Consider the following 8,772-nt stretch of genomic DNA (forward strand, 5'->3'; position numbering starts at 1 on the left):
TATTTCAGGGTTTTTTATGCACTACTTTGAGTGTTTCTTTTTTATTTTGACTTTAAACTGCTTCTACAAAACTTTCCTCTGCCAACTTTTCTCCCATCACTACTGCACAATAGACTAAAATTGAAAATAACAATCTGCAATGTGAAATATAATTTCATCTTGTCTCGGGACAGACTTTTGGGTACCACTGTACCTTGCAGATTAGACTCTTCCTGTTTCATTCCATCCAGGTGCATACTGGCAACGCTGCCATTTGTGTCCCTCGGTGCACAACAGTACAGCGCAGCTGTGCAAGCTACCTAAATTTGATTCCTCTCGTTGTAGCCTAGCAACGGCTGGTATTAGCGTTCGCAAGCTGGATGGGTGCAGTTCTGGTGCCAGAGGCGGGATGGGCGCCTGGTTGCAGCTCATTGGCAGATGACATTGAGTGAAAGCTGGCATTCTGAGATTAGGGGATCAGATGCTCACAGGGCTCGGTGCAGGAAGTGGTATAAGATGTAGAATCGGTGCCAGGAGGGCTTGACAGGTCCTTTACACTTGATGTGCAGATGTACACAAATGCACCACACAAGATGTTGCCCCACAGCCCGTAAACCCACACTACATCAACTCTGGTTTAACGTTTCGTTTGCTGCAATTTGCTTCTTGGAGGATTCCAACGTTCTCAACAGAAATGAAATAATTGCAAAAGTTTCTCAAAGCCAAATAAATTCAAAGAGATAAGAAAATACTGGCATCTCTCCAGTTCATTCAGACTGCCACCTTTTGCATTCATGGTTTTTAAATAAACTGTTTGTATGGAGCTACGTACACAGTGGGTATGTGTGGCGCATTCAAGAACGTGCTAAGCATATGGTGCACATTTACTCGGTTCTAGTACACGGACTCACAGTTTGAAGTGTCGGAGTGGTGCAGTTCTCACAAATCTTAGTCCAGGTGTTCTTTTTCACAGCTCGATTCCGATTTGGTGTCATATAATCCCAGTCGGGCACAAACCGCAATTATTAATTTCTCCTTCATTATTGATTTTCAAATGGTTGGTGCTTCCATGTCTTGAAAAGGACGTTACCTATATGTCACTACCAAATTTGAGTCTCTGATTGGTCAACTTGTTTAACGTTCAATGCTTGTTCAGTGGTCATGTGTTTTTTGTATGTAAAGCCCAAAAACTGACTTGAACACGAGAGTTTTGGAAGCGGAAGCCCAAAACACACATGTTCGTGTTTACATAGACTTAAGACACCCAATACTCACATAACGCTACCATGTATTGTATCATATGACATTTTGGGATGAAACGTAGCTATGTTAAAGCTTTTAAAACTGTTCAACAGAACTTTGAGCATTTACCGAACTTTCAAGTGACTTTCTACTGTCAGCTAATGATGAGATGCCCCTGCCTTCTTCTTGTAGTGGTAGCAGCATGCGCTAACAGCACCTGCCTGTTTTGAGACATTTTAGGAAAGGGAATCACGTCTCAGACTGCTTCTACCTGACACTGAAAATTACATTGAAAAAAACTCAAACACTTTGCTGTGGAGTAATTAAAACACAACTAACAGGTCATAAAGATAAAGACAGCGATAATTAGATGTGTCTTTCATGCTAGTCCAAATGAGAGTGACAATGGTATTCACATGTAATTTTCTAAATACTGCAGTCAGTTCTGAACTTTTTTTCTTGGCCGCACGGACATGGAGGAAAGGTTAAGGTTATGATCAGCAGTCAAAAGTGCAACTGGTTGAACTTCCAGCACACAATCAACGAATATTTTGTTTGATGATACTTGTATCAATCTAAAATTCTGACGACAATTTTTAGTTAATCATTTATGAGCAAGCATAGTTCAGCATCTTACTTTTGTTTTCCACCTAAACTCCTGACCGCTATTTGGTAGCACAGCACTGGAGCCTCTTTAAGCAGCTCTACACCACAACCAAAACAACAAATGTTTAAAAGCACTGGAAGAGCTACATTTAGCAATGTTGGAAATAAACAACACTTTATTTCCTACAGTCAATATTTACTGTTTCCTTTAAGAAGAAATGTTTAATAATTTACCAAAAGAAAAGCAGCATGAATTTGCTTGGGTAAAATGCAACTTGTATATATGAGGATAGTTGCAGCGGTTAATGTTGTGATCATTAAATATAATTCACCATTTTATTACCATGAAAGGTGAAAGTCATACTCTTTAAGAAAAATAGTAAAGTCTTAGGATATATTGCGATACGCATCGTATCATGTTACATATCGTATAGCCAGACTCTTGCTAATTTGAAATGGCTACTTAAACGTGAGTCGACGCGGTTGGTGTAAATGTATATTTAGAGTAGAGTCCTGCTATATTAAGTGTTTCAAAACGCGTACAATTCCTTGTCTACATCCAGTGAGTACTACTGGAAATACACAGGAATTCCAATACCCCCACATCCCTCAAGAATCACCCCAGGACAATGAAGCCAAACTGAAAGAAGCCCCTCCTCATGTGGGTTTAAAACACAAGCCGGTTGCATCTTCTCTGGCTTGAGGCCGCTTGAGGCAGGCGGGGGGGGAGGAGCATTGGCAGCCGCGCTAGCTTCTGTTTGCTAGAATACCAGATGCATCACGCCACATGCTTCAACCACTTTGATATCATCTATGTGCAGTTGTTGATCAGATCTGTCTCTCTTTGACACGACCTGCCTGCCGTCTCCCTCGCAACTTTCATCTTTTTCCGTGCTGGGCAGGCAGGCGGCCGCCGCTGTCTTGAGATGTCACACGGTGACACGCGGTGTCCATCTGGTCCGCGTTGTAATGGGCCCGGATGAATGAATGGCCAGCCACTCCACTGCTTCCTTTATGGCGCTCAGCGGTGCTGCTGTCCAACTTTGATTCGCGAGTTATTAGGGAATTGAATTCCCCGCTGTGGCGACGCCCAGAGGAGAGGAAGAGAAAGAGATGCACAAAAGGAGTGTGAAATCTGTGGCGGGCCCACAGAACCCACTGCTCAGCTCCACCACTGCTCTCTTCCTGGAGCCTCTTCTGTCTTTGTGTGTCTGTCATCACTTTCAACACTGCCACCGCAACCCTGAAAGGGGTTTTCAGTCCACAAGAGAATGAAGTCTAATGAGTCGAAGCTCCAACTGAGGTGGTAAAGGGAATCTTGATTTTTTTAACGTGGACTGGAGAGCAAAAAAGACAAAAACAAACACTCTAAAAGTCAGGTAATGAACCAGGACACAAGGTGGATCAAACCAGGGGGAGGTTCCTTCATCTGCAAAAATATTGACCACTTCCCTCCAAATGTAAAGGGCTCCTCCCGGATCCCATCACAAGGGGATTAAAAAGGGAAAGGGCAACTGGGATCACTTGGAGAGCAGACCCCTTTTCCACTTGAGCCGCACTGAGGCAGGGATGAAGTGCAGGCGCAGAGGGAAGGGAAGAGACAGGGAGGTGGCATCGTTTTGGATTCCCGATGTGCGTCCGGGGGAAGCCCATGTGAAGCCAGATGGCTCAGGCCTGCCGGTCTTTGGGAATCGCAGCATACGGCGACGGGATGCGCGGCAGAAGGTAGCGGGAAACGGCGCCGGGGTCAGCTCTTGATGTTGGCCGCTCCCTGGAGCTGTTCCTTTCCATCCCTTTGAACAAGAGAGCATCTCCACACAACTGCGCCGCTTCCCTGCTTAATGCGGCGATTGACTTCAAACACGGCGCTATTTTCCCCCATCCCTGCCGAAAGCCTCCTGAGTTCCAAACATATGTTATCAGACCTGATGCAAACACGGTGCCAATAACACGCCACGGAGCTCCTCGCGCGCGGACATATGTGTGCTGTTACTGCTGCAACTTTCATCTTGATGGAGTCCGTTCATACGCGAGGCCCACGCATGGAAACTGCGTCACACGTAGCAGCTTCTCTTGTCTGTCAGCCGCTGTGCTCCTCCGTACAGTACGCTGGAAACCAATTACATCCACTCTCACAGACAGATGTCCAATATAACCTGGTTAAAACTAATAAGCAGATTTTTAAACGACCCTAATTATTCATCATTCACACACCAGCAAAAGAGACGGGGTGCTAATATCTGACGCTGAACGCGCGTGACAGGTGTTGCCGCCAAATCCTCCGCCGTCTCACGCGGCAGTCTCTTCTACGAAAACATCCCAAAACAAACCCGCGTTCTTGTTTCTACATTCTCAACAACACACCCTTCGACTCTCAGAGAGAAGCAGCTCTCGCACCGATGATCTTTTTCTGTTTTTGTCTAAATAAATGTAAGCTTTCTGAAAGCCAGGCGTGGTGTTGTGCTTGTTGTTGCATCCCCACATCCGTGTACCGACTAAGATCGCTTCGCCGTACTCATTAATGGTCCATCTGTCTTTTTGGCAGAAGCCCACTGGTTATAGAGTTAGCTATGATTAACATTTAATCTATATGATTTTCTAATGAAAGCAGAGGTACCGAACGCTCAGTAATGATTGATTTGTTTCACGTTTTTAATAATTGCTGGAGTTGTTGAAAAGGATGTTTAAAGGCATTTTTTTTTCAGTTTCAAGTGTCACTTGTCAGAAAGTTGAAGTAGATTTTGGAAGCTTTTGATCAGGCCCGTTCTTCATTTGACATTTTCTTTGATCAATCTAGCATTTGATCTTTTTGATATAAAGAGCTCCATGCAAAATTGAATATTATGTTAGTTTTTCGAAGAAAATCCCTCTTCAAATGTCCCAAAAAATCTTTTGAGGTCAATGCACTCAATCTTTGAGGTCAAATCATGCTGTAGACTAATAAACATGCTCTGAACTCAATCTCAGAAAAAAAAAAAACAGCAAACGTAAGTTGTCTTGCAGATGCTCAAAGAGCTCACCGATCTATGAGGAGCATAGATCTGTAACCTTCCTGAGACTCTCCGAGACATCTGCTGTGCATGGCAACAAGAACAGAGCAGTTGGCTTGGGTTCAAACCTCTGAGAGTGCCTTTTGTCGGTGAACGGTCCATTGTGGAAAGATGGTGTTTATGGTCGCCTCTACCTCTGCAGCCCCCACAAGGAGGATAATGAGATACAGTTGTTATCAGTGACAACCGAGGGCCACAAGGAGTTGTATCTGCCGGGTGCCTCCACTCTGATCCTCCCAGTGTGGGAGATGAGATTGGGATGATGCTAATGTTCATCTGAAAGCCTTTTTAATTGCTTCTTGGTGCAAATTGACTATCTTGAACTGTATTTTGTGGACTTGTATAGGGTTTGAAGTACAACATGAATTTTGGTTGCATCAGTGCTTTCTGCTGTCCACTGTCTAGTAAGCATAGCAGCATGAATCAAATCTCTGCCTTGATCTATCTTGATAATGTTAGCTCAAATTCTCCATTTTACCTCTCTCTGAGAAAATTTTTGGTCTATTCCACTTCACGTTATGGGTCATAGCAAAGATTTTCTCTCAAACATCGGTGACTTGGGCAACGTCTTCCATGCCAGAGTATCATATTGGGTCCCAAATCTCTGGCAGTTCTGGTACCGAACACTTTCTGGCTGAAACCATTCAAGAACATTTCAGGATTGGTGGACCCAGTAAATATTTTGAGAAAATAAATGTGTGAATTTTCAAAGAATTTGTGGAAATTCCAGCAACAAAAATAAGACAATTTCCCAACATTTTGTTCTATAATTCTGTTCAAATTATGACCAGCGGGAGTGGGATGAAAAGCTAACCTCTGTTAGCCTAGCAAAAACCTCAATACTTCACTTAATCAGCTTTTATTTATTTATTTTTTGGGGAGAATATAGTAACCACCAGAGTTATAATTATTCATAATCAGCCTTAAAATTTTAAAAGTAGAAAAGAACACAACTAAATTACCCTTCAGAGGCACATTTTTGCTAGTAGTTATGCTAACTACAAGCAAACTAGCATTTTTTTTAAAGCTAACTTCAAAAATACATTTTTCTCTATTTATAATTTAATAATGTTAAAGAAAACAACTTTTTTTTTTTTTTTTTAAACACAGCTTCTTCCCCAGAGCCGTGAAGTCCATCCACCCACCCACCCTAAGTCTAAGGAAATAGACTCAACAATAACTCTCAGGTCTCTGTGCACTGACTTATTTATTTTTATTTATGTTCTTGCAGCACCTTAACTGTTGTGCAATGTCCACTTCCCTTTCACCGTGTCTTTTAACTGTAATGCACCTTGTATATATTATACTTATCTTATTCTTTCTAAAATTTTAGCAAAGACCTGCTGGCAGAAATTTCATTTTGCTCTGCATAAATGACAATAAAGATTCTTGATTCTTGAGGAACATTCAAACTTTTCCAGCTCTGAGGTAGGCTATTGTAGTCCACGGCTAATGCTAGCTTAGCAAACGCAAGCACAAAAAATGTTTCTACACTTTCAACAAGTATAAAAACTACTATTTAATTATAATGATTACAAAATTCAATCATGTTGAGCATTAATGGCCTTTTATAAAGTTTAAGCTGGTGTTCACATTTGTAGTTTTAGCTAGGTTTTTTTAAGTTTAATATGCTGAACTGTGAAGAGAAAGGCTTTAAAATCAAGATAGTGTTGTCAATAAAGTGTAAAATCAATGGTACTGCAACCTTGTTCTATTGAAAAAACATTTATTTTTTCATTTATTTGACAATTGCCAAGACATTTAGTTCTTACCTAGTTTTAAGTTGGTCAAACATTTTATAATGATGTGCAAATAATGTACTCTAATATAAACAAAATATATAAATAAAGCCCCCCATGATATTTGAATGATGGATATTAGTGCATTTCCCATAATAATCCAGCATTATCATCATGAGCCTTCATTAAGACATATTAAGATGGAAATCTCTTTTAGAAGGTGGACCAGGTCAAGAGGTCAAAGCACGTGTCATAAATTAATACCAGCAGTTTATTATGTAAAATAAAAGCTGCATAACCTAAGAACTCATTGCTTCTCTATTAGACTCTCAGGTTATTTTAGGTCTAGAACTGCACTTTTTTTTCTTGTTGTTTTTATCCAGTGAAATATGTGGCCGCTTCTTCCAGCCCTCACCCGACCATCACTCATTCTTATCTCAGGGCTCAAACCAAACATAAAAGCAAATCTCCACTTTCATACCCAATTTCCCTCCAGACAGGGCACAGCGCTGTAATTGATTTGTTCCAAAACCAGATGCGACGACTTAAAATAACGTGCAGGACTCCGCGCGGCCGTAGATGAAGTGCAGAGGAGCGCAGTGTAAACTTTTAAGAGTATCCAGCAGTTTTTTTTCTGGGACATTTGCGGACAAACGGCATTGTTTATGAAATTTCGGGTCGTAGCCGAGACCCTTATGGATGATTTATGTATTCAGTGGGTGATGGGGTGGGGGGCAAATTTCATCTGGCTATAGAAAGCTCCGGCCCAGCGGGCCTTGAGAAGGCTTAAACACAAGCAGGATGGGTGCCAGGTCCTCTCCTCGGCCATTGTGCTTTAATTAACCTACATAGTAGCTGCCTGCTTAAATGTGCAGTGATAGATAAGGGCTCCTTGGATGATTGATTTATTTACTGTGTTTGCCTGCAATTTCCATAGCATTACTACGAGCCATATGTCCCATAAACGCATTTAAGGTCCTGAATTTACCTGGATTGAAAGTCTCAAGAAGACCTGTATGTTGTGTTTGCCTAAACACAATATAAGGATGAAATGGGAGAAAAAAATGAAAGTTTTAGATGTTGTAAGGTGTAAAATGACGGATTAGATGGAACTTTTTATTGCTTCAGTTTTGCTTTAATAAAGCTCCTCAGGTCTGAATTTTTTTTTTTTTTTTCTTGTCAAGTGAAATCTGGCGTGGGCCCAGCTCCAAGTCTGAGGCGGTGATTGCATCTGAACATCTCCATCAGAGAACGCTAGAAGGTAACGGTGGGATTAAAATGGGCACTGCTGGCACATACAGGCGGGCAGGGTGCTTCTTCTTCTTCTTCTTTTTTTTTTTTTTAACGCCGGGCCATTGTTCCATATGTGCTCCACCTGCGCCTCTCAGAGCCTCGCGCCAAGCACACGGCCAGCAGGCTCTGCCATACTTACTGATTGGAAGTTGCCATGGCGACGCTGGAAGCCGGCACTGAAAAAAATTACAGGGAATGTAAATCTCAACGTGCAATTTTTTTAATTTAGAAAATTGGCAAAGGAAGTGTAGCAAATGAATCGTCGTTAATAATAATTCACATATGGGACAAAACACAATTAGGCTGTTTTTGGCTACGGGCAAAGAAAACGCAGCTCCCTCGAAAACGTGATCTCATCTCATCAAAGGCACTTCAGCTTTCCCAGTCGTCCTGAGTAAAGAGATGGAATTGCTCTGACTCATAATGATGTTTATGGAAATAATATCACTCAGAATTATCATTGGCTGCAAAGAGCAGCGAGATGGAGACATCAATCATGCGATGATGACCCATAAGTCGTTTTCTTATCAGCTCATCCAGATGGATGGTGGCACTGATTCAGTGCTTTGTTTATCAGAAAAATAACAGCAAAAAATTCACTTTTCCCCCTGTGGGAAACTACTACCCAAAGCTGCATTGTTTGGAAAGTCAAAAAAATGTATTATTTCTGTTTTTTTCATAAATTGTTTGGAGTGTGGAGCAGCAAAAGCTCACCCGTAGCTTTTAATAACGCCGTGGCCACCATCCAGCTCCGGGCGAGAGCAGGGATTGGCTGATCTCTTCACACCCTGGCACCTGGAGCCGCTCAGCGCACACGTGCGCACGCACACACGTATTCCAGCCTGTTTTTTTTTTTTTTTTTT

General features: G+C 41.9%; 1 long non-coding RNA gene across 2 annotated transcripts in view; it reads left to right on the forward strand.

The window, feature by feature from the left end:
- The window catches only part of LOC118600017, a 30,454-nt gene that overhangs the window by 20,613 nt on the left and 1,069 nt on the right, over positions 1–8,772 (forward strand). The window contains exon 3 of one of the 2 annotated variants that reach the window (XR_004949582.1): positions 7,801–7,877. This is a non-coding gene — a long non-coding RNA (uncharacterized LOC118600017). Of the gene's footprint in view, positions 1–7,800; positions 7,915–8,772 lie in introns of those variants that run through there. The other variant, XR_004949581.1, reaches the window with a different exon arrangement.

Source organism: Oryzias melastigma, linkage group LG18, assembly GCF_002922805.2.
Source record: "Oryzias melastigma strain HK-1 linkage group LG18, ASM292280v2, whole genome shotgun sequence".
Lineage (NCBI taxonomy): Eukaryota > Metazoa > Chordata > Actinopteri > Beloniformes > Adrianichthyidae > Oryzias > Oryzias melastigma.